The sequence below is a fragment of the Myodes glareolus genome, chromosome 6 (assembly GCF_982192425.1).
Source record: "Myodes glareolus chromosome 6, mMyoGla1.1, whole genome shotgun sequence".
In the NCBI taxonomy this organism is placed as follows: Eukaryota; Metazoa; Chordata; class Mammalia; order Rodentia; family Cricetidae; genus Myodes; species Myodes glareolus.
This window is the reverse complement of record NC_142031.1, coordinates 63429634-63457074: the sequence shown is the minus strand read 5'-3', so window position 1 is coordinate 63457074 and position 27441 is coordinate 63429634. Positions and strand designations below refer to the sequence as shown.

At 44.1% G+C, this 27441-nt stretch overlaps 1 protein-coding gene across 3 annotated transcripts in view; it reads right to left on the bottom strand.

The window, feature by feature from the left end:
* The window catches only part of Kcns3 (potassium voltage-gated channel modifier subfamily S member 3), a 46729-nt gene that overhangs the window by 2892 nt on the left and 16396 nt on the right, over window positions 1–27441 (bottom strand). For all 3 annotated transcript variants that reach the window (XM_087907250.1, XM_048439709.3, XM_087907249.1), the window contains exon 2: window positions 11703–11893. The gene's annotated coding sequence lies outside the window, so the exon portion shown is untranslated. The remainder of the gene's footprint in view (window positions 1–11702; window positions 11894–27441) is intronic.

The following is a 27441-nucleotide window of genomic DNA, read 5'->3' as shown; positions in this document are numbered from 1 at the left end:
ACCCTGGTTGGACTCATGACCCACTTCTAGTTCTAACAGCAAAGTATATCAGATTCATTCCTCAGAGAGAAAATATGGGGATTGACAAGAGGAGAAAAGATCTGTTTTTAATTTTATGAATATGTATATGTGCCACAAGTGCACAGGTCCCCTTGGGAGCCAGAAGACATGGATGGCCTGGAGCTAGAATGTCAGGCAGTTGTGAGCTGCCTTCATTGAATGCTGTGAATTAAACCCAGGTCCTCAACAAGAGCAGCATAGCTAATTAAACAGAATGGGAAAGGGAGCTCTCAGCAGAGAGTTATCAGAGGTGGACAGCAGGAGGGCTATGAGGGGACCAGTCCATCAGTCTGGAGAAACTGGATTTTATTCTGTTGGCAAGACTACAATGAACTGAGTTCCCATTATAACCTGACGCTGTCACCTATAAAGTTTATGCTCAAGAACCATGTAACTGAGTTACAAGAAAAAGAAAATCTATCTCAGTGTTGGTATCGGAGTCACTCACAGCTGTCTTGAATTGTGTGCAGCCATTAGGCTGCAGGTTGGAGGTGCCTACAAGTAAGGGTCTTTACAAGTATGCTTGTGACCATGACTTAGACCTACTTGGACTCAGCCTTCCGCGCGCAGTCCATGACACTGTATGGGGCCCTCACCATGCTCCTTGGACACCAGAACCATAAGTAAAAACGGCTTTCTTTAAAACTTGAAAACCAGTAATAAAATATCGGTTCCACTGAGGGAAAATTGGAAGACCTCGACAGGGAAAGGTGACGAACATGAGAAAGGGGTGCACAGGACCAGGGTAAAGCGGAGACGCAAAATGGATGTGCTGGGGGCACTGAAAAGAGAAAGCATCAAGTTCTGGAGTCTACAAGGCAAAACTGAGAGGAAACGGCACTTGGTGGAAGAGAAGAGAAAAATACATAGGCAGGGAAAGGAGAAGATGCTCACTAATCTGCTTACACTTGGGAACAGTAGTGCCATTCAAACGAGACAAAGGTCGTGAAGGAATTTCTCTTAAGGTCAGCAAAAGCTGCCAGGAAGAGAAAAGGTTCCTGATCTGAGAGAGAGAGGGATGCGGCACAGGTCATGTCACACAGCCTTGAAACAGGACCTCTGCCATCCAGTCCAGGAGAAAGTCTACAGCCATAAAAAATACTCGGGTGTTTGCCTCCAAGACACCAGCGCTTCAGAAGCCAAGGCATGGCTAATGTATCTTTAATAGATTTGCTGACCCCTTCCAAAAATTCAATTTGCCTTCCTCGGCTTGCTGTTTTTAATTAGGGATCTTCTTTGAAAGGCCTAAGTCAGGACTGTTGCCTTGGTCCAAATATTTATGTAACGCTAGGTCTCCGCTGGCCAGGGCAGGCTAATGGCACATAGAGTTGGAAAATGTTCCTAGGAGCTCGTTCAGCTAAGCTGACAGTAAGACTTTAATGGAAGCTGTCTTCTGGTGGATTCGTTTTCATCTTAGCTGTCCTGGAATCCCACAGTGACATAACGTTTCATGACACTACGGGCATATAAGAGTCCCTTAATCAGGGCCTGTAATTCACCTCTCTAGTCTCTCCCTACTGACTTTTCTAAAGAACATGATCATCCATGATGCCCATATTCCCACCATGTCCTTCTGCCTTGTCCTCCCTGGCAAAGGACACCTTTAGTCCACACTGGTGAAGGAAAGGTCATCAGGAAGTCCATCCATCCGCTCCACAGAGTTTCATCATTAAGAGCGACACACGTCATAAAACCAAAGATCTCACTGCGGGGAAAGGGGCTTTTGGAAAAGAGACAGAAGAAAGCATTGCCGAACCACCTCTAACACTGAAGCTCCAAAGGCCAGTTCAGATGTGCAGAGTTAGGACTGGATTCCTGGACTGCAGTCGGACCCACAGAAGCCCACTTGGAGTAGGGAAGATGAAGTTTCTACCTTTACAAATTGCACATAGAGTCTCTATGTGCAGACAGTCTTCCTTCCAATTATGGCACATCCTTAAAGGCTTTTTTTTTCTCATCCTGGGAATTAACAGATATGGAAACAAACTCTCTGAGTTGAGAAGCAGAGGCCTAAACTGGGAGCTTGGGACTCTCCATGCTTCCACATTTCAGCTCACACGCTCAAGATCACGTGGATAAAGCATGCTACTGTACAGCATCACTTCCAAGAATGTTGTATTCAGGCTAGCATTTATTATTATAATTAACATTTTTCCCTTATTTTACATACCAACCACAGTTTCCCCTCCCTCCTCTCTTCCTGTTTCTTCCTACAACTCCATTTCCCTCCTCCCCTTCCACCCACTCCTCCTGTGTCTCTATTCAAAACTGGGCAGGCCTCCCATGGGTTTGACTATAACGTGACACATCAAATTTGAGGTAGGACTGAACTCCTCCCCCTGTATAAAGGCTGGGCAAGCATGGGAAGCAGGTTCCTAAAAGTCAGCTAACCACCAGGGACAGGTCTTGATCTCACTGCTAGGAGTCATACAAATATATCAAGCTACACAACTGTCACACACATGTAGAGGCCCTAGGTCGGTCCCATACCGGCTCCCTAACTGTTGGTCCAGAGTCCATGGGTTCCCATGAGTTTAGGTCAGCTGTCTCTGTGGGTTCCTCTGTTGTGACCTTGAACCCCCTGCCTGGTATAATCCCTCCTCCCTTTCTTCAGGAGGACTCCCAGAGCTCAGTCCAGTGCTTGGCTGTGCATCTCTGCATCTGCTTCCATCAGTTACTGGATAAAGGCTCTGTGCTGAGAATTAGGGTAATCACCAATCTGATTACAGTAGATGGCCAGTTCAGGTACCCTCTCCACTACGGCTAGGTGTCTTAGCTGGGGTCATTTTTTGTGGATTCCTGGAAGCTTTCCTGGTACCAGGTTTCTCCCTAGCCCTCTGTCCCACCCCCAAACTACCTCTTACTCCCAGCCTGCCCAACCTACTCCCTCAAGTTCCCATGCCCCCATCCTACGTCCAGTTTACCTAAGAGATCTCTTCTATTTCCCCTTCCCAGGGAAATAGATGCATTTCTCTTTGGGCACTCTTCATTATTTCAGCTAGCATTTATTAAAATTCATGCTTTGCTCCTTTCAGAAAACATTTAGTGAATCAAAGGTATACCTCTGTACTACGCGATACAGCTCATGTTTATATACATAGGCAGTTACTTACCCTTGGCTCTCCACATCTATAAAGTTCCACACTGGAGAATTCTACCAAGTACAAATCAGTGGGTGAAAGTACTTGCTGCTAAGACTGGCAATGTGATTTAATCCTTGGGACCCACATAATAGAGAGAATCAGCTCCCATAAGTTGTCTCCTGACCTCCATCCACAAATGATGGCATGGTTGTGTGCACACACTAAATAAATAAGCCCTTTTTAATTAAGAAAAATGTATGCATTACAGTGATATACACAATGAAAGATAATTTAAATTTAAGGTAAATATAAATTATATAAATATAAAACTCAATTCAAATATATCAACCTGAACACATTTCCATTTTCTTTTATATTGGCACAGTAAAATGTCAAGAAATACGTCTAATCATGTAAGATTTGGGTTTTATGCCTCACTAGTAACATCTGCTTTCTTTTTTTTTGTTTGTTTGTTTGTTGTTTTGGGGGGTTTGGGGGGGGTCGAGACAGGGTTTCTCTGTAGCTTTGGAGCCTGTTCTGGAACTAGCTCTTATAGAGCAGGTTGGCCTCAAACTCACAGAGATCCGCCTGCCTTTGCCTCCCAAGTGCTGGGATTAAAGGTATGCAGCACCACTGACCGGCCAACATCTGCTTTCTTAACTATGACAGTGTCATCAAGGTGCTGGGTATTGAGATTGAGGAGATGGCTCAGCAGGTAATGCACCTGCCTCAAAAGCAGGAGTACTCAAGTTCAGATCCCAGCACCCAAACAAAAGTCAGGTGAGTATGGCCACCCATCTGTAATCCCAACTGCAAGAGAAGCAGACATGGGGGATTCCCCAGAGCAAGCTGGCTAGCCAAACTATGTGAAACAGTGATCTCAGGGCTCAACACAAGATCCCGACTCAACATATAAAAGTGAAATTTTATAGAGAAGGACACTTGGCATCAGCCTTTGACCTCCATGCACACACAGTACACATGTACTTGCATATATGAACCACACACATAAGTATATACACTTGCACAAACATACACACGCATAAAAATACATGCAAAAGAACGAAGAAAGGAGGGAGGGGGGAGGAAAGGAAGGAAGGAAGCAAGCAAGCAATTCAGTGTTTTTGGTTCTGTTGGTTTTGAGACAAGGTCTCCCTGTGTCGCCTTGGCTGGCCCGAACTCACATAGACCAAACTAGCCTTGAACTCATAGAAATCCACCTGCCTCTGCCTCCTGAGTGCTGAGAAAAAAGGCCTGGCCCAGAAGGTAACGTTTTTTCATTTAAGAGTAATAATATCTTATAATTAGGGACGTGTGAATTTTGATGTATGATTGGGAATTAAAACATAGACTAAGAAACTTGAAAATGCGTGTACTGGATATGTGCACAGCTTCCTCCTGCCATTGTTCTCTGAGCAATAGAGCAGAACAATGATCGACACAGCACTCACAGCATATGAGGTGTCAATCATTACCTAAGGACCATGCATAGCATTCAGGAGAGCATGCATGGGCTTTATGCAAATACTACACCATTGGTGAGCACCTGAGGATTTGGGTACCTGGAGGGGGTCCTAGAAACCAAGGACTGTCATTACACAGCGTGTATGTGCACACATAGATTTATAGTGAATCATACATCTACTAAATACAAATACGGACCAACTAATTTATGAGCCATAAATAGGTAAATTTTTCTGATTCAAAAATTCTAGTTATGTAAAAGTAATTTTGTATAGTGAACCACAGCAACATAAAAATGAATTATAGGAAAGAATGTCACATACCTCACACGGAAGAGATGTAATGCACTTAATATATGAAGAGGGCTTGTTTTTTAAGAAGAAAATGAACTATGACAATGTGGGAAATGAACAAGAGATGGGAACAGACAGTTTATAGGCGAAAACCACACGCGAGACCGAAGTCAGGAAAATGCAAGTTCAACCTTCCTCAGTTTGCATGTGAAAACCACACTGGCACATCACATCTAATGCACCAAACTGGAGCAAGATCCAGAAGCATGTTGTCTCCATGGAGTGCGGGCCAGTCTGTGAAGCAGGCAGGCCTCTTCACGGTTGTGCTGGGAATCCAAAATGAAGGGGATCCCCCAGGGAGGGGAACTCGGCAATATGTGATGGACTGGTGTAGGCTTTTACCCTCTGACCCAGTAATCTCGCTTCTAGAGCTCTCTTCCCGAAGTTATACAAGCAAAGCACTTGTGTGTAACTGGAAATGGTCCAAATGTCCATCACTAGATGAATGACGGAAAATAAATTATGGTCTACTTCTACACACGCACACATGCACACACACACGCACACACGTGCGCGCACACACACACAATTTAGATGTTTTAGGGGGAGAAAGCACAGAAAACTGTCAGTAATAAGCAGCAATTTATCTAAGAAAGAAGGTAAAACTGGGCCTAAGAGATGGCTCAGCCAGGAGAGTCACCTATCACCAAGTCTTACAACCTGACTTTTGTAGGTAGGTAGGTAGATAGATAGATAGATAGATAGATAGATAGATAGATAGATAGATGACAGATAAATAGATATTTTAATAAAGAAATCAAGATAAAGTAGTGTAATTATATACATACATGTATGTGTGTATTTACATATGTATGTGCTTATAAAAAGGAAACAATAGTAATGTAAACAAAAAGCATAAAATGTCTATAGGGCATAATGTGAGAAAGTAAACTCAGGAACCATGTTAATGTCTACCTAATTATGAGACAAAATTAATTGAAAATGAAACAGACACTTTTTTAAAAAATCAAAGATTACTCTATATCAAATTGGTAGCTTAACCTCACATAGATGAATTACTTCAACGAACTGACTGTACACCCTATTGGTGTGTAGTCTAGGACCAAAATAAATAGCAATATTAAAATATTTGTGGCAATCACAGGTATATACTTGTTTTTTTCAAAAATAATTTATTATTATTTTATGTATACAGGTGTTTTGCTTGCATGTATGTCTGTGTACCCAAAGTATACCATGTACTCCCAGAAGCCAGAAGGTTCCTGGAAGTGGATTTTTGCTGGTGCTAGGAACTGAACCCAGGTACTCTGGAAGAATAGCCAGTGCTCTTAACTCTTAACCACTGAGCCATCTCTCCAGCCCTATACACTCATTCTTGAATATTTATATATACATAGGATCGAGCACAGGAAGTGTTCTGTCAGTGTCCTAAAGCACGCCAAGATTTTAGGTACAAAAATAAAAATAAATATGAATATAAGAAATTAAATAAAAGCTCTCTGTTCCTGAGTATGAATTAGAAATGAGAACATAAACACACAATTTACTTTTTGTACATGGAGAGTCTTATTTCTAGCTCTGTCTACCAAAACAAAACAACAACAACAAAACAAATAAGAAAACAACCTGAGGCAGATGACCGTATAATGGATGCTACTTGGGGGCTCATCTCTCTCTCCTTAAAAGTGAGGTACATGGTCTCACCTCTGCGGGTGTGCTAGAAGTTGAGTTCTCAGCTAAGTCAGTCCCAGCTCGGGAATCAACCTCAGCCAAAAGAGAGCTGCTTCCCAAAGTCAGAAACACAGCCAGTGACTTGTCTAGAAGGGGCTTGTTATAACCCACCATCTTATTATATAAAGGCAGCCCACCCAGGTCCAGAGCTCCGTGATAACTAAGTGAGGCTCATGTTTAAATCCCGCCAAAGTTCGACACCTCGCTTTTCTGAAGCCTCCCTTCCTCCCTTCTTCACAGATGCTGATCCCAAAGAGACCTAACAAATTCTTGTTTACATCTGCCTCTGTCTGTTTTAGAAAGTCCATCTAGAAACGCCTAGAGGTATTCTACTTTAGTGAGACTGAAACAAGTAAATACAATTTCTCCCTAAAAGAGCAAGGGTTCCTTGGATGAACAACAAACTCCCAGTCTGAGAATGGAAATATACAAAATGAGCCTGGAATTTCCTTCTATAACGAGAAACAAGGGAAGCTGTCTAAGACAAGGGAGAGTCAAAAAGATTTAAAAAAAAAAAAAACTAGAGAGACTTCCACCTGCTGAAGAGAAGAAGCATGAGTCTCACAGGGAAAAGCAAAGATCTTCGACAGATTATAGCATATCAAACATGATAAAATTCTTAAATTCACAGCGATAATTTCCCTGCCAGTGCACGTGGGTGTGTTTTGTGTGTACACAGCTGTATGCGTACACAAGAGTGTAAAAGCCAGAAGATGACTTTTCTGTCGTTACTGGGCACCAACCAATCGTCTTTTGAGACAGGCTCTGTCGCTTGTGCCTGAAACTCACAAACTCGGTCAGGCTGACTGGCCAGAGCCTCAAGGATCTGTCTGTGTCTGTGTTCCCAATGCCGAGATTACAAACACACACGACCACATCTGACCTTTTAAAATAGATTCTAGGCACTCAACGTGGCTCCTCCTGCTGGCATAGCGCGCCCTTTGCTGATAATCTTCTCAGCCCCCATAGTAATAATTTTTAAAAAGGAGCACAGTACCTAGGTTACTTTTGGACCCTACTCAAGAACCAACTCACTATTTTGTGAAAGTAAAGAGGAAAATCTAATATCTTATCCCGCCTTCCTGTGAGGATTATACTTTAGAAAAATAATACATGAGTTAACAAGGGAAATTTTTCTTCATAAAAATATCCCAATAATTTGAAAGCACAGAAGTGGAGATAACCTAATGGCATAATAGAAAGTAATTATTTATATTTAAAAATAAGTTGAGATTTTAAAAGTTGACAGTAATAACTGAAAAAGAGTTGGTATGACCATATTGAATGTCACAAAAAAATAAAATTTAAGATAAAAATTGTTACCACAGTCAAAGAACATTTCTAGTAATAAAAATGCAATCCATCAAAAGGAAAACACAAGCACTATAAACATACTTAGCAATAGAGCAAAAAAAAATACATGATGTAAAAAATAATGGCAGAACAAGGGGGAGAATTATTGGAATTTCTATATCCCACCTTCAATAACATATGGAACAATTATACAAATATCCACAGGGAAATAAAGACGATTCAAACATGATGATAAGCCAACAAGATCTGACAGAGACTGAGCACTCCAGCTAGTAAGAGTTCGTTCTCTGTCTCTGTTTCTCTCTAATGGACATAGAACACTTTCTAGTACAGACCTCAGCAGCTAAGTCATAGAACAGCCTGGATAGATTTTAAAGGGCACTAGCCATCTCTCATCACTCTAACCAATTGCTGGAAGTAATCAACTTAAAAAGAGAACAGGTTTGTCTGGCTCACCACTGTGAACATTTCAGTACATCACCACTTGGCCCTATGGAGAGACAGACAGCACAGCATTGTGGGATGACATGGGTCAGCCTCAAGGCAACCAGGAAACAAAACCAGTAAAACTGAGGGGGGGTTTTAATATAATATCCTCATCAATAGCACAACTCCAGTGTACTACCTTCCTACTACCATCTCACTTCCTGACGATGACATTATCTCTCAATAGTTCCATAACCAAGGACCCAGCCTCTATCTGAAATATACACGTTCATTTGAAGACATTCAAGATTCAAATTACAGCATAGATAGATAGATAGATAGATAGATAGATAGATAGATAGATAGACAGACAGACAGATGGGCAGATGAACGGACAGACAGAAAAGTACACCAACCACAATGAGATACAATTATATATCAATAACAAAAAAAATCTGGTAATGATTTTTCAATGTGGAAATAACTAATGAGTTAAAGGGGAAATTTTTTTTAAAAAATGCAATAAACAAAAACAAAAAAATCAACAAAATTACAGGGTGCTATAAAACAGTGACTAGGAAGAGCATAAAGATTTATATACCTATATTTAAAGAAAGAAAAAACTTACATTAAGAACTCTCTCTCTCTCTGAAAACCACAGGAAAAGAGGAACATTAAAGCCAAATTTAGTACAAATAAGAAAATGATGATTACACTTGAAATGAATGAAACAAAATAAGAATAGGAATATAGAAGATTCAGAAGGCCAAAAACTGGGCTTTTTCCCCAAATCAATAGAACCGATCAATCTGTAGCCACACTAACCAAGAAGGAAAGGAGCAAAAACCAGCAGAGGAAGAGGGTATATCACTCACTGTTGACCTCCAAGAAGCAGGAAGAACTGTGAGAGCATTCTGTGAACAAATTTATTGCCACACATTAGATAACCTATGATCTAGAAAAAGTAATAAATTGCTAGAAATAGACAACTTCCAGAATATAACTCAAGATAAAAAAGCAAATCTTAATGCGCTTGTAAGATACTTAATTTGCAACTTTACAACTCTGCATAGAAAAGCTGAGCATCAACAGCTCTGCTGTTGAGTCCCATCCCTCCTTAGCATGGATTCTTAAGCAAACTTTTCCAAAATCACGAAGAGGAGGATGTCCTCCCCAACTCCATAAAGTTGGTACTCCTGTCATACCAAGACTACACACAGACACGAGAAGGAAACTCAAGACCCTTGTCTCTGTGCATCCAGATGCAAACATAATCAATAAATCACTAGCAAACCAAATTCAGTAGCAGGTCCCAGTTAGGGTTCCATTGCTGTGATGAAACACTATGATCGAAAGGAACATGTCTTCGAACAGTGCATGTAAAAAGCAGCGTGAGGGTAGGAACCCAGAGGCGGGACCTGATGCAGAGACCATGGAGGGGTGCTGCTTACTGTCTTGCTCCTTGTGGCTTACTCAGCATGCTTTTCTGTAGAACTCAGGACCACCAGCCCAGGATGGCACCACCCACAATGGGCTGGGCCCTTCCATGTCAATCACTAACACCATACAGGCATGCTTACCATCTGATCTTATAGAGTCATTTTCTCAACTAAGGGTCCCTTCTCTGCGAGGACCCTAGCTTATATCACGTTAACATAAAAGCTAATCAGCACAACATATAAAAAGGATTCCACACTTTGACTATTCAGGTTTAGTTGAATGCACGACTAATTTTATATGTAAATCAGTCAGGATGTTAAAACATACTACCATGAATGTAGCCCCTTGTCTATAGAAATGCCGTAATACATTGCATCATCAAATATAGAACATCCCCGACAAATAACACATACAAACATGAAGTGCATTGCTGGTCACTTGGAGCTGGAAGAAGGGAGGAGAATTGGGAATGTTAATTGAATTTCTTTTAGGAGTGATAAAAAATATATGAATATAGTAAAACCATAATTATACATAAATTTTGTATATACATTATTGCCTAGATTCTGCATATGAGAATCACTTCTCCACCTGAGCCATCTTGCATGGATAGACACTCATACAATGTCTGTAACAGTTGACACTTCAGGGAAGGAGTGTTAGAGAATTTGAATGTACTGGGTCAAGCTCCCAGTTCCCTCCTCCTGGACTCTCTTGCTCTGTTCAACTTCAACAGTCCTTTGTGTCCACTTTATTTGAGCGCTTGTCACACGGTAGTGCCACGCCTTCTGTACTCGAGTCTTCCTCTGCACAGACGCTGAACGTCTAGCCCGTCCGCAGCACTCGGCTGTTCTCTCTACACTATAGCCTCTTTTGTTAATGACCTGTCCTTGTCTGGTAAAAGACACTCATTTTTATTTGAAAGAATTCACAAGAGCTATTTCTGTTCTCAGGAAAAACGATAGCAGAAAGATCTAGATCAGACCTGGCGAAATTGGAGGAGGCTCCAATGGCCAAACAGTGAAGCCAAGCAAATAAACGGACAGTTGGGGGACCGTAAGGCATTCTTCACAGTTGCACAGGGAGACACCGCACAGCACCTCAATACTTTGGGGGGATTCCAGGATAGACGTATAAGTGTTCATAGAAAAACAAAACTGATTTGTATGTAGGATAGCTGAGCTGACCCACTAGACTTTAAACACTATACAACTCTAAAGAAATGTGTTTCTGGGCACACTGTGACCTGAGCCAGTCTCCTGACAATTCCAGTTCTGTGGCATCCATGTTAAGTTAGACATAATAGGACCCTTAATACAAGAGCAGTAATGATGTTTCTTTAAGTCCAAAACTGCAAATGTTAAGGAAAAAAAAAAGTGGTGTGTGGGGGAAGGAATATGTGTAACACACTAAGTTAGTTTTTTGCTGCTGTTTTGTTTTCCTGATTTACGATACTAAGGTAGGGCCTCATATAGGTCAGGCTGACTTCTGACTCACTAAACACCAAAGATCACTGAACTTCTCATCTTCTTGCCTCTGCTCTCAAGTGCTGGGAGTACAGGAGTGTGCCACCATGCCAGATCTGTATGCTGTGCTAGCGATCCAACCCAGGGCTTCGAGCATGACAGGCAAGTGCCTTGAACTATCGCCAGAACTTTCTAAATCTGGCTTTTGGTATGATCACAAGCTGATATAACCTTTCCAGACCCCTGTTTATTCCAACTGCCCATCAGATGTTACAATGAGAAGAACTTCCCCATCTGCGAGAAAAAAGAACTTCCTCTTTTTCGCTACACTGTAAAATACTTTCCTTTCCTCTGATGGCAATGACCGACAGTCAGAAAAACTGATGCAGAAAGGCAGCTCTTACCCTCGTGGTGGCAATGTCACACACTCTGCCCTCATCCTGCACAGTGGAACGTCCATTGTCATCCGAGAACCTTCTCCCTTCTTCCCTGGCTGGGATCTGGGGTGCGCACAGGCATTGAGCGGCTCAGAGAAGAGAAGCGTGTGGTCCTCTGGTTGTACAAGCCAAAGCAGACGCTGTGAAGTCAAGTCCACCTGGAGAGGAAAGCATCAATCAAGCTGTCACTCCAAAGTGGAAACAAAACCAAGCCATTTGATCCCTAGCTCAGTGGTCTGGGCATGTTTTACTCCTTAGATGCAAACCTTCAAGCTCCATGGAACTTCCGTGGAGGAACTGGTCTTTTCCAGTGATGGAACTACCGCTCCACTAAAACTTACAGATAGAAGGAAGGACTCCTAGAACTTGACCACAGCAGAACATCTGGAGTATCACATCTGTCACAGGCCAAGAAACATCCAAGTAAGCAGGGCACTGGAGTTAGGGCTTCACTCACTTCCCACACAGCCGCTTCTAAGAGAGTTATTCTCCTAGCCGATCCATGAAGGCTGAGCTCGTAAACGTCTAAATGAATATACTTTAATCCATTTCAGAGGCAAATTTGTAGGGGTTACTGCTCTAATAGAATTAATCCCACTGCTACAACTTGAAATCAAAAGATTTTCAAGGGCTTGCCAAATTCAATTTCTCTTTATTCGTACATTGCTATATGTCGCAGATCAGAGATGGTTTCAGGTCCTAATGCAGAGTCCTCCACAAACATGAGGATGTTCCTGCATGGACTGGGGAGACGAGTTTATGTCAAAACAAACAAAAAGATAACACTGTGCTCGCTCTCTCTCTCTCTTAAAGAATGCAAAAATAAAAACTCCCAACCTCATGGTGACATTCTCCCATAGGTCTATGCTGGCAGTCAAGCATCTAGCCCTTGATCTTTTTCATGTTTTCCAGTCAATGCCAGTTCTAAAGCGGGAGCGCTTTATAGTCATGGAGAAGAAACTATTGATGTTGAGCAGAAGACAGGCAAGAAGTGTCTGCAGCTACATCAGGCATTAAACAAACGTTCAGTGTGGTTGAAGACCTTCTAAGGCCCTGGGATCTCACAGGACACATAGCAACCACTGCAACACCCCAAGAGCTCACAGGCCCGAGACCAAGTAAACATGTGAAAACAAACATTCTAAACAAGATCCTGGCGACAGTGCAGGTGGAGCCAGAGAGGAACACAGTTTACAAGCTGGCCCCAATGGGGATACAGCGCACCCTGACACTCGACAGGCTAAATTGTAACCTTGTAACAGATAGTCATGAGAACAAATTCAAAGTGAAATGCAGATCCATGTCAGCTGAACGCCTCAGGAGGAACTCTTGTAGGGAAGCAGAGAAATCTCTTTATGAGGATGGAGAAGAGGGCTTGAGAAGTTAAAGGCTCCTTTGTCCTCTTCAGCCTACGCTTCTTCCTCTTCCCTGCCTCCTCGCAGTACCTTAGACAGTCGCCTCCCAAGCAAAGGCAGAAATGCTACAGGGCCTAATCTTTCCATTCGGATACCTTTCAAAATTCAACATCCTTTAAGAGAAAGGAAAATTGACCTGGAGATAATTAACCCCGAATAGCTTTCATACTCTATACTCATTACCAAAGGAAGACAATCAGGAGTACTTGGGCTCTTGGCTAGAAGTCCATTGCTTTGGCCCAGTACAGAACTGATGGAGGAGGGTTATCTGTCTATTGTGTTATTTTCATTGGTCAATAAAGAGACTGCCTTGGCCCTTTGATAGGACAGAAAATTAGGTAGGCGGAGTAAACAGAATAGAATGCTGGGAAGAGGGCAATGGGGCAGACGCCATGGAGCCAGCCACCAGGTCAGACATGCTGAATCTTTTCCAGTAAGCCACCACCTCGTGGTGCTACACAGATTATTAGGAATGGGTTAATATCAAGATATGAGAGTTAGTCAGTAACTAACTCTCTAGAGATAATGGGCCAGGCAGTGCTTAAATGAATACAATTTGTGTGTTGTTATTTCCAGGGCTAAGCTAGCTGTGCGGGAGCCGGGCGGGATGAAAAGCAGGCCTGCCCGCAACTCCTCACTACACAGAACTCTCGGGTCTGACCCAGGGACATGTGGTGAGGTGAGTCAACCTATCCTCTAAACAGAAACCTGTACCCAGGGAGGCCTTACAGTTGATATGTCATGAATAAATGACATCCCAAACAGTCACTTCCTCCCTGCCACCTAAACTCGGAATTCCTGTGCCTTCTTAGATTTTTCTATCACCTCAATCAATCACTGTCAAATGATGGAAACTGGGGAGATGGCTCAGCTGGTAAAGCCACTTCCATCTAAAGCGTGAAGACTTGAGTTTGATCCCTAGAGGCTGTGTAAAAATGCAGGATGTGGTATCCTATCTTTATAATCCCAGCAGACTGAGATGGGAAGATCCCTGGGTAGCTCCCAGTCAATAAGAGCCTCTGCCTCAAAGGAAGTGGTCTTTTGGTGTGGGAGAATTGTCTGTATTCTGTCAATCATGTTTTAAATAAAACGCTGATTGGCCAGGCAGGAGGTGTAGGTGGGAAACCCAGACAGGAAGTAGAAATGATGCCAGGAGAGCAGGAGAATTCTGGGGAGGAGGAAGTTGATTCCTCCCACTCCTGCCCAGATCACCGAAGCAGCAGGATGTGAGCTGCCCCACTGAAAAAGGTACTGAGCCACATGGCTAACATAGATCAGAAAAATGGGTTAATCAAGACATGAGAGTTAGCCAGTAAGAAGCCTGACTTAATGGGCCAATCAGCATTATAACTTATAGAGATTTCTGTGTGATTTTTCTCTGGGACTAAACAGCTCGGGGGGAACCGGGAGGGACAGAAATCCGAACAAGCCAGCCCCCAGCCCTCAGTCAATAAGAGCCTCTGCCTCAAAGGAAGTGGTCTTCATTTGTCCCAATCCATACCACTTTCAGATCATTTGTGTTCTACATGAACCCAACAAGAAATAATAGCTAGCATTTTCTGAGTCCCCCACACCATGCCAGGTACATTTGTAAGGCTTTTACAAATGTCCCCGCAACCTTCAACCACGGCATATGCCAAGTATTGTTCTCAATGTAGAGGTGGGACATCCAGACCCAAAGATGCTACCTGCCTGCAGTTCAACACGCAAGACATGGCAGGACCCAGGTCCATTTCACTGTGGAAATCGAAGCTCCTCTAGTTATCATCAGGGAAGGTTGAGGAAGGATTGAGGGAAGTGCGCCAAACAAAACCCAAAGCACCAGACTTGGGGCAAGGAAGTGTGGACTCACATACTCTCCCCTTCCTCTTTCACAACCCCACCCCTTCCTGTTTCACACCCTACCCCACGTTAGTTGTGCCTCCCAAGGTCATCAGGGTTGATAAGTTCGAACAAAGTGTGTAGGTTGTGATTTAGCACAGAACAGGCTTCTGACTTTGCGACACAGTCCGATCCTGGCAAAAACCCATCACACTCCCTCAAGGCCCGATTCTCTCTGCAGAATGTCTCTTTTCACAATAACTGAATTATCTTTGCCATTTCCTCCAGCCTGGCTATATTTCCTGATGAGTTCGCTACGGCATTCAAAAATGTACACAATGGCCAACTCCATTATTGAGGGAGAAAGGTGAAGAGTAAGAGACATAGTAGAAGCATCCCTCATCCAGACCCTTGACATCCAATCTTGGAGCCAAGGCCAGAGAAAAGGAAATGGATTGCAAACAGGTACACACGAAGGGCTCTATAGATTCCCTCACCGTAGAGATGTAAAATTGACCTGGTAAATAAAGAAGAAACTCCTTATGGCACTGCAGTACTGGCCTGTGTCCTCTGTACCCACACACGATTCTGTATGTCCCCATCTCTGTCACACCACATTCTTCTGAACTGTTCTCTAGACTAAGAAAGCTGCCAGTGAGGTATAGCATCCCATGAGCGATCTTCATGTTAATTATCCCTGTCATATAGTTTTGCTTCACACATTTTGTTCAAACCAATTCCCCTCTCCCAAGCCAACAAAATTAGAGTAAATTAGAGGGAAAAAAAATCAACACAGATAACGAAAAGCTGCTAGGTAGAGGCAGAGGAGGTAACTGGGCAAGACAAAATGGCTGCCAATACTATCCCCCACACAGGAAATGCAAATGAAATCATCCCATCCTGGGTACTCAGCCCATTCTGCCCCCACAGAGGAGCATCTCAAGGCCAGATCAAAGGTCAAACTCTCAGAGGTCTTGTATTCTTAAACATTCCCAAAACCTCCCTTGCATTGACACCAGACTCCAAGAAGCACTTCCTGGTAAATAGACACCCGTGCATCTTGCCAACAGGTAACATATGAGCTACACAGACAATATAATCTCTATCCTTGGGATTTAACAATGCATAGAATTTAGTAAAGCAGAAGGAGACTTATTTACAGTTTCCTGTAAGTTTTGAGGTAAGTCTGTGTCTCCGTCAGAGTTTCTGTTGCTGCTGTGTTCCCCTGACAGTGAACAATTTGGGGAGGAAAGGGTTTATTTCAGCCTACACCTTGACATCACTGCTCACCGTCAAAGGAAGTCAGGACAGGAACTCAAACCTGGCAGGAACCTGGAGCAGGAGCTGAGCAGAGGGCCACAGAGGGTGCAGCTTACTGGCTTGCTCCCCGTGGCTTGCTCACCTGCTTTCTTATAAAAGCCAGGAACCCTAGCCCAGGGGTGGCACCATCCACCACGCACTGGGCCTTCCCCCATCAATCACTAATTAATTAAATGCCCTACAGCTGGATCTTATGGTGGCCTTTTCATTTTCCCTCCTTTTAGGTGACTCTTACTTACGTCAAGTTAACATAAAACTAGCCAGCAGGGTTTGATCAGGTTTTTGACACCAGAAAATGAGTTTCTGAAGTTACAGAGTTGGCCTTGACCTGTGACAAGGGTCCTACTCCTGGTCCAGACAACATCTTGATCTTACAAACTTCCGCGGTAAACGTTTCCACCTTGGAACTGCTGCTTCTAGAGGGCAAGGTGATTGCTTCTTGGGGTAGCGCCCCACAGACTGTAGGATATTTCACGGTACTGATACCACCTACTGTATATAATACCAAGGTTATGACAGTATGGAATTTCTCCCAAGCTGGCAAGATATCATAGCAGCTAAAGGTACTTGTTTTGGATGCCAGTGATGTGAGTTCAGTTCCTGGGACCCACACAAGAAGGAGAGAACCAACTCCCACAAGTTGCCCTCTACCCACTATAAGCATGCCATGGCACATGCATGTGTATGCACGCACACACACACACACACACACACACACACAAATAAAGCCCAATAAGACTTGCCTTTAAATGTCTCCAGTCCCTGTCAACTGCTCTGCTTAGGCATCAAAATTATCTCCAGTTGAGACCAGAACTCTAGAAATGAAGGAAAGGTTCAGACCCCTGTTTGCAACTGGCCATGCAGTGACCTTCCCTAAGGACAGGACCCAGGGACTGTCCTCCAACACGTATTCCTTCAGAGTCAGTCATGTCGTTTCATGCCATGATGTCAGTCAACAGAAACTTTAAAAATAAGGAAAGATAAGAGTATCTTTAAGGGCAGGGAAGATGGCTTAGTGGGTAAGGTTCTTGCCACACAAGCATGAGCGCCTGCGTTTGGATCCCACACACACACAGAAAAACCAGTCACGAATGGCATATACCTGTACACGCTGCCATGGGTAGGCAGAGACAGGCAGGTTCCTGGGGGTCACTGGCCAGTCAGCCTAGCCACGTAGCTGAGCCCCAGGTTCAGTGAGAGACCCAATCTCAGAAAATCAGGTGGTGGCACCAGGCAGGGTCTGAGTTGATGTCCATGGTTCCCGTTACCACAAAGGGTCATATGGATACCCAGGTCTGATCAGCCACCTGAGATCATGCTGGTGTCCTAGAATCATTCTGCTGCCGGAGCCATACTGATCTGAGTGGCCAGCACTGCCACCAGGGCCATGGTGACATCCTGGCCTGAGGTGCAGCCAAGGGTCATTTGTAGGCCTGTGGGCCTGCTGCAGCTGAGGTCTGTATTGATGTCTGTAGCCCATGTTACCACAGGAGACCATAGGAACCATGTGTGTTGAAATCCAAGGGCTGTACTGAGCCAGCACTGCCCTTCCATGGCCCTGGAAAAGCTGACCCTGTCCCTCACTGGCCACTGTAGCCGAAAGGTTGCCCCCACCCCTCACCACAGAATGGGAGAGCTAGCCGTGATGGCTTGGGTGTAGAAGAGCTGGCTCCGCCTCTCACCTGAGTGGAAAGGCAGTCCCAGTGGCCCAGAATGACCAAATCAGCTACACCCAGACCCACATCCAGGGCTTTGAGTTGGCACACCCCAACATCTACCCCATCTATGACTATGGCCTATGGAAGCACATGAAGGGACTGGCCCTGTGGAACTACAGTCACAGGAGCTCCATGACTCAGGGAAACAGCAGGCTATCCGAGAGGAGTTTCAGGGGACGTTCACCACTGATGGTGTACCGGAAGCCAAAGGCCTTGAACCTGACCGACCATACATTACACAGCGAACATCTACAAGTAAAGCTGAGTGTTCAGAGGGCTGTGCTGTGTGACACACAGCAGCTTCAATGACACGAGACAGTGAAGAGGTGTGGAAGAGGCAGTAAAGATGGAAGAGCAAAGTGTGGTTGTTTGTTTGTTTGCTTGCTTGCTTGCTTTGTTTTGTTTTTAATTAGTTTTTAATTAGTTCTTTTAATTTTCTTTTGGGGGGGACACTGCGGGATAAGGAGCAGGTATGGAAGGACCGGGGTGCATGATGTGAAATTCCCAAAGAATCGACTGAAAAAAAATTACATTTAAAAGAAATAACGAGGTAGTAAATTGTTAAGGATAGCACCGAACATTGACTTCGACCCTCTATCACATAATCATACAAGTGTTCGTGTACCCACACACTCAAACATGTATGCACACTTATGTACACACATACACATACAAATGCACACACACACATAAAACACACAAACACACACATGCACAAAGCAAATCTAACCGTCCGTTAACTCTCTAAATACAATGTGTGACTTGAGTATAAGGATCGAGGTTTCTCTCAATGAGAACTTGCCTGGTGTTTCCTAGGACGACATCCCATGCCCATATACTCGTATGGTTTCAAGTATACAGTCTGCTTTCTGCAATAACACTGCTCCTACTGAATATACCACTCCTGGACAAAGTTCTCACCTTGTAGAAACTCAGTGAATAGCTTCTAGGGGAAAAAAGTTCAAATGCATGTCAGATTTGTGGCCTTGCCACCACTCGTCAATCACATACCAATTTTTAATAAAACCTGAGGGTAATAAAATTATAGGAATAATAATGGAAGATGAAATTCCATCCTGCCTCTGTCTTGCTTAACTAATGAGAATTTTCATCCAGTGTTTTGCTCCAATAATATTAAAATATCACAATCAAGCTTCCATAATTGGATTTACTGGGCTCAGAGAATTGTACTGCTATTTAAATCCTCTAATCCAAAGGCATCAGAAGAACACACCTTCCAGTCCATGCTGACAGTGGGTTACCACTAATATCCCTGAACTACGATCTTCTTCAAATCATCAAATCTCAACAAGTACTTTAATAAGAAAAATCCTTGAATTCACATGATAAAAAAAAAAAACACCCCGATAGGCCCCAGAAGGAAAATGAAAGCTTCTCGGGGTCTAATATATTCAAGGATTAAAAATAAATTCATAGACATTCTGGTTTTCAGTGAGTGGCCTGGTGAGTGCTTCCTAAAGCGAAGTCTCTAAATTCTGCTTGAGAGATCAGTCTACGTTCTCTTTCTCTCTTGAGGATGTGGAATGAGTGAAGGCGAAAGCATCTCCAGCAATCCCTAAGGCCTGGAGCATGCGTAACTCAACACCGCCTTCTCCCCTCGGGTTCCGTTTCCAGACAACCTCCCCTGTGGGACAGCAGAGCAGCAGGCACACAGCTGAGTCACCTCCCCAAGACAACCTGGGACAGAAAAGCAGAGACCACCAGGCCAGAAGCCGCCTGGGGAGGTGTGCCCACATAGATAAGATCATCACACAGAACTGACCCCAGTCAGTCACCCCTGGGTGTTAACAGGGTTCTTAAGTCACTCTGAGTGGTCTATGTGACTGCCACCCTTCCACTGGCCTCAGGAAGGAGCTCTTTTGGCTTCGTGTAATCAACCTTGCCCAGGGTGACTGAAGAAAGAGGTTCCCACTGCAGGCAGGAAGGTAAAACAGTCCAATTGGAGGCCTGAGATCTTGCACATCTTAATCTTAGCCTGGTCTCTCTCCCTTTCCGTGCAGTGAATGACAAACCACGGTGCTGAATCACTGAAGAACAGAGGAAGGAAAAGGCAACAGTTCTGCACGGTGAAGGGGAACAGTTTAACACAACGGTAATAGCAGTGCGTGTTTACTGTAGGGAGGCTTTGCCTGGGGACAGTGTAGCCAGAAAGCTACACATTTCCAATAGCATCCTGTGCAAATAAATCATCAAAGTGTTAAAGATGCATGTAGGAAGATGTCCAGTGCATCATTTACTATTCATAAGCTTATGCCAAGAGCCACCTAGATGTCCATCAATAGGCAGACCCTATAGCCTGGAGACAGCCGTGGAGTCGAGCCCTCTGCGCTAGGCAAACTCGCCGAGAGAAGGGTAGAAATAATCTCTGGGATCAGGTGGGCCCTGCTCTGTGGTCTTCCATTCTGGGCTCATTTATTCTCCATTGCTCTCCTGTCTTGGTTTTAAGTTTTAGTTTCTTTGTTTCCAAAGACAGGATCTCAGCCTAACCCTGGCTGGTCTTTAGGCCACTCTGAATTCCAATCCGGCCTTGTCCTTGTCATGTTCTTACTCCACCTCCCAAATACTGGCATTGCAGGTAGACAGGCACAAAGACACATGACCTGCGAGTAAATGGGGCGTTTGCATTCATTTTACAGGTGGGGAAAGCAGTGAGCAAGGAAGTTCCTAACTCTCCTGAGTCAGTGACTACTTAAAAAAAAAAAAGGGTCTCATGAAGGCCAAGGCTGACATCAAAATCCCTGTCTAGCTTCCAGCTTCTGATCCTCCTGGCCTGCACTAGGGTGCTGATCCTCCAGACACACACCACCACCCCACCCCACCCCAACCTACCCCCAGCTCATCACAAACCCAGAGTCTGTGCTGGCAGGAAAGCCACTCCCCCTACCGACAGAGCTGCAAACCCACCCAAGAGGCAGCAACAACTGCTGCATCATGGCTCCACGATCTGAGCTCAAGCCATGTGCCAAAGTCATTCTCCTAACCACTACTACATTCGGCCCCATCAAAAAAGACGACTGGGACACACTGTATGGTGTGGTCCTGCTTTGGAAACGATGCCTGAGTTGATGATAGAGTGACAAAAAAAATCTGTGATAACACACACCAAAACGATGTGTGCATTTTTCCTGGATGATAGAATTTGGCATGATTCTTGCCTTTGACTTTACATTTGTCAATATTGTGTAAATTTCTTGAAGAGTGTTAAGGCTTATAAAATACTTGGGAAATGGTTACATCAACATGGAAATTTAGAAGGGCACAAGCAGCCTGGGCCGGTAGTTGAACAGGAAGGGAGAGAGACATAGACTGGGGGGGATTTACGGCATGAAGGTAACTTACAGACGTGCCAGTGGTAGGCTCCTCCACCAGGGTGTCCCTGTGTCCCGAGTAGAATCCCCAGCTGCTTTAATTCATTGAAAGCTGCTTTACCCCACGGGCTGCCTGGGGGACGAAAGGCAATGTGGAGCTCACCCCCAGAGCTCACAGGAGTCAGTCACAAGGCAAACAGGTAAACAGGGAACTGCAGCAGAGGGCGGAGGGCTGTCAGTTCAGAAGGCGGATCAGCCCTGCTAGAGCAGGGTGGGAACATTGGAGCCAAACCTTGCTGGGCACAGCAGGTGTGATCAAAGGACACGGGATGAAAGGTAGGTCCAAATGGGAGAGGAAGCTCCTGCCAAATCAAGAAAGAGGAAAGCCTCGGGTGGGTGGGTGGGTGGGTGGGTATGAAGCGCGGGTAAGCCATGAACTCAAGACCCTGACACAGTTTCTCTTCTTAAAATGTCCAAGGAACTCCACCTATGTGGGTCACCGCTTTCCTGAGCTAGGACGAGGGATGTCCCAGGGAGAGGAAACGGGATTACTTGAAGCCACACAGACTCCCCTGAAACAAGGAGTCCATACTGCAGACCTCCAGAAATACCTATCCATAAAAAAAAAAGAGTCAGAAATGGCACACACAAACACACACACACACACACACACACACACACACACACACACACAAATTCTCCAGGTATAACTGCTGTTCCTTGGATATCTAGAATAGTCCTCAGGAATTCCTGGAATCTGAGATGGTCACTGACTAATTCCAGCAGAGCCATCAAAAACGCATGCAGGAACAAAACCATGAACTAGTTTTGATAATTCAACCCTCTTTTCATCGCCTCCTCTGTCCACAAAAGGCAGCACAGGGACCTTAGACGGGATATACCTTGACTTCTACTAACTGTAACTGAAAATTAATGATTCCATTAAAACAGGCTTGCGGTAGTATTAACAATATGGCGCCTGTAACAATAGACATTCTAGATAAACCCCAGCCCATAAGGGTTGCTGCAGGCTCCACGAAACATCACTCAGGCTCATAATTATTCTGAATTCACAGCAATTTCATACCAACTCCTAAGTCTTCTATAATGACTTCATAAAGAAGCACAAATACTGCTCAATCATAAATTGGTTTTAGTATTTTGATGATTGCATTTCAATAGGTTGGGAGTCCTTTATATCCTGTGGCTTTTCTGTTTTGCATCTTGTTTTGCATTTTAAAATACTGTTCCAAAGAATGGTCCATCGCTTCTCTGATGGTCCTCCTTGATTTATTTTACTCATTAACATTTGTCAGTCCTTAGAATATACTTAGGAATCGGGCTAGCTAGCTAGGTGGCTCAATAAGTAAAGGTGCCTGAAGCCAAACCTAAAACCCTGAATTCGATTCCTAGAACCCATGTTGTAGAAAAAAAAAAAAAAAAAAAAACAATTCCCACAAGCCCTCTGATCTCCATATACAAGCCATGGCACACATGTATAGGTGTGAAACACATGCACACACACACATACATACACACACACACACACACACACATACACACACACTAAATAACTAAAAATGCAATGAAACAAAAACGACAATCTATACACGTACACTGAGAAACACATGCCTTCTACTTGTTTATCGTGTTCATTAGAATTCTTAGTCTTCTGTAGACATCACAATACAGCAGGTGCCTGCATCCCCATCTGAAACGTAATAGGTTCTTAAAAATTATTTGTTGAGGAGGCTGGAGAGATGGCTCAGTGGTTAAGAGCATTGCCTGCTCTCCCAAAGGTCCTGAGTTCAACTCCCAGCAACCACATGGTGGCTCAGAACCATCTGTAATGACGTCTGGTGCCCTCTTCTGGCCTGCAGACATACACACAGACAGAATATTGTATACATAATAAATAAATATTTAAAAAAATATTTACTGAGTCAATTGACAAAAGTTTTTGGTGATCTGGCACTTTTCACACAGTTTGGTCATAAGCTACTGCCATTCCATGTTAAGTTTTAAAGTTCTCTTGCCCATTAAGTTGAATGAGAGAAAAGAAGAAAAAAAAAAAACACCACCAATGTGCTTTTGAAATTATAGTCACAACTTCAAATAGAAAAACAGCTTATTTATCAGGTACTGCAGATGGGAAACACATTTTCCCTTCATCAAAGACAAGTCAACTGTAATGCACACACACATATACATGTATACACACAAACACACATACACACACATACATACACACAAACACAAAAACACACATGCATCATTGAATCAAGTGTATTGTCAAACAAATACAAACAAGTAAAAGAAATCAGTAATAGGGAATGAAGCCAATAAAAACACACTTGGCATTTGGTAGTGAAATTGGTTGACAAAATCATCACACAGAATCTACCTGGCACATCATAAATTAAAATTAAACAGTGTTTAGATTCGTTGCGCTAGTAATAAGCCACCACATGGTCACGGATTCATATAAACCACAGATGATCAGGTACACCCCAGTGAACTAGAGATGCCATGGGAAGATCTAAGCTAGCAGCTCAGGAACACAAAAGCACCCCGTCCCATCTGACTCCAGGATGGTTTTGTTTTAGTAGCAAAAAAAAAAAAGAAAAAAAAACCAAAAAATAAAAAACACTTCTTTTGGAATTCTCCACTAAACCTCACTAGGACTGGACTCCTCCGATTTTCTTAGAAAACATATCCAAGGGCTTCAGGTGTGACTCAGTGATGGAGTGCTGGCCAAGCACGCACACAGACCTAGGTTCCGTTCTCTGGACTATCACACCCCCAAAAATTGTTACTCAAGGAAAATAAAGTACTAAGTGGTATCAGTCACAGACCTCCTGATGAAGATGTTCTCAAGTCCTTCAGATATGAAACATACACACACACTCATGGCAATACAGCTGTGTAGCTGTGTGTCTACATGTGTGTATCTATGTTGTCGGAGGCCAGCTTTGGGGATCTTCTTCAGTGACTGTCCATCCTGTTTTGTGACAGGGTCTCTTATTAAACAAGGAACTCAACAACTCAGCAAGGCCTGTTGGTGAGTGAGCCCCAGAATCTGCCTCTCTCCACCTCCCAGAGCTGGGATTATGTGTGTGCACCACTGTGCCCACCACTGTGCCCATCGCTGCGCCCATCTTTTTTAATCTAGGATTCTGGAGTTTGAGCCTCCATTTTCACACTTGCTCAGTGAACACCTTCCCAACTCAGCCACGCCCGTAGCTCTGCAACACAGCTTTCTGAAGTTATTTTCCATACTCAACCTTCACTCTTCTCCTGCCACTCCACGTGTGTCTTTGCTGAGGGCGGCTCCAGGCAGCCAAACCACAAAGCTGCTTCCCAGTCACAGGACAGTGGCATCTGTCACTCTGGAACTCCCTAGGCCAACACTAACACCATTCTTAACTGTCCCTCCCTCTTCTCTAATGACATTTATAAGTCTCCAGGAAATTCTACTTCCTCTGCTCAAATTTTAAATCTAAGGCCACCAATTAAATACCTCCAGGGACCAAGCAGATGCCCAAGATAAGAGGAGGAGGTTCCCTCACCACTATGAGAAGCAGGCTGAGCTCACTCTAGCTCACTACTGTCTCTCACCCATGGGTCTCAGGAAGCTACATCGTCCAATTTGTCACGAACACTCACAGATCTTATTTTTACAAATTTTTTTAAACATCTGAAACTATTGCTGCTCATGCTTTAAGATCATGAGACAAACCAAAGATATTCATGGCCTGGAAACAACTTCTAAGCCACTACATTGTCTTCTCTAGTCATTCCTAATGACCCCGTTCTGTACCCCTCTTCTTCTCCATGGCCAGTTTTGTCTAACCCGCATCTAAAGACAGAGTGTTATGGAGTTGATTTGAAGCCTCTGCATATTCTCTCTCTCTCTCTCTCTCTCTCTCTCTCTCTCTCTCTCCTTTCTTTTTCCTCTCTCTCTTTTTTCTTCCCTCCCTTTCCCCCCTTCTCTTGCCTCCCCACTCCCTCTCACACAACACACACACACATTCTGGGCCTCTAAACTGCCCCTACTGGACTTCTCTATCTGAATAACCCTCTGGGGCCTTAAACACATCTCAGTCTTCCATTTGTTCTCTGCTTTCACCGCACTTAAATCACAAATTTAGACATTCAGAACTCATGTCGGCCAGATGCAGATATTCCCCTCACCACCCACACCAGAGACACCAGGCCAAATGCCAAGGATAAGCACAGCCATGGTCTCTCACATCTCTACCTTTCTCTGACCCTCTGTCAGATATCCTGTGTCTTTCTACTGATTGACCACAGTAGACTTTGACCATGCCCCTTGCTTTCTGCCCGTCTTCATTCCTTACCCCCACATTGAAACCAGGGTTGGCTTTTGTTACACCCACACACAGTAGGCTCTTCAGCCTTCAGGACAAACACTAGACACAGAATGTTTAAGGGAAAATGCAGCTTCCCCACTCAGAAAGTAAGTGGTATTGGAAAAGCTGGTTAAGCTGTCTTGGCCTCAGGTTCCTGATTATTAAAGTACAGGTACTGAACCCCGACCATATCTCACGTGGAACAGCTAGGAAGACAAAAGAGGTGATAGACAGAGAGCCCTGTGTGCTTACATAATAAACGATCAACACAATGCTATAGACACTGTCATCATTCCTTATCCATCCATCATCCTCATCTGCCTCAACCCAACTCATACCCTAGGACTAGTGAAGAATTGCTTGAAATTTACCAAAACATCCCTGGCTTCTAAGGACTCCAGGTCTCTACACTTGCTTTAGCTGCTCAAAGTGCTATTGTAGGAAGGGGCAGGACTGCCTGCTGGTGTGGCTCTAGCTGATGGAGCAGGCCCACCAGCCCCTACGTCCATGACTGTCACCTCGTCGTGGAGGATGAGGGTGGTGTAGACACAAGAGAGCTCAGAGCTTCTCCTCAGCTGGGGCAGCAGCGGTGATCACTGCTTGGCTTACTAGCTCTAGCTTCTTATTGGCTAACTCTTACATATTAATTTAGCCCATTTCTATTAATCTGTGTATTGTCATGTGGTTGTGGCTTACCTAGGCTAAAGTTCTGGCGTCTGTCTACAGCAGGGCTACATGGCTTCTCTCTGACTCTGCCCTTCTTTTTATCAGCATTCAGTTTAGTTGGCCCTCCTCCCCCTCCACCTCACCTAGCTCTGTTCCCTCTATAGCTCTGCTCTAGGCCCAAAGCAGTTCCTTTATTAACCAATGGTAATCACAGCATACAGCGGAAGATCCCACATCAGAGTGCCTGCCAAGACTCAGCTCCATCCTGTTCTCCCTGATTTTAAGTTCCTCCCCTACTCCCCAAACTATGCCTGCTTCACCCCCTACCACCACCAGCCTCTGTCTTCTTCTGGTCAGAGTATTTAATTTACTCTAACAGAATAATCTGTTTCCAGTGCCCCCCTGCACTGGCAATCTCACAAAAGCAAGGGGGTCTCATCTTCCTTAAGCTTTGTATCCTTAATGTCCAACCAAGAAATAATAAATACATGAACCAATTCATGACCCATTTGAATTCCCAGATCATACCAGAGAGGCGGGCATATTCATGGTTCACCACTCACTAATGGGTAAGGAAACTGAGGTTCAAAATGGCTGAGTCCAGGGGCTAGAGAATGCTTCATTCAGTGTGACATGTTTACCGTATAAACATTAGGATCTGAGTCTAGTTCGCCGAACCTAGGTGAAAACGCCAGGCATGGTGGTGGTGGTGTGGTGTGTGCTTGTGATCCCATCTCTGGGAGGTAGCTTGTGAGTCACACAGTTGGTGAATTTCAGGCCAGTAAGAGACCCTGTGTCAAAAACCAAGGCAGACAGTGCCAGAGCAATGACACTCAAGGGTGATAGCTAAACTCCACACATGTACACATGCACCCACATACAACTGTACACCCACACAAATGGACATGCACATGTCTATACACACAGAGAGCAGAGTAAGTGAGACCAGAGGCCCCTGAAGCCACGCTAGGGAAATGAGCAGAAGGAGACATCATTCTGCCCCATCCGCTGATGACTTCTCTGTCCTCATATGCTGGGCTCTTGTCCCTAAACAAACTGACTTA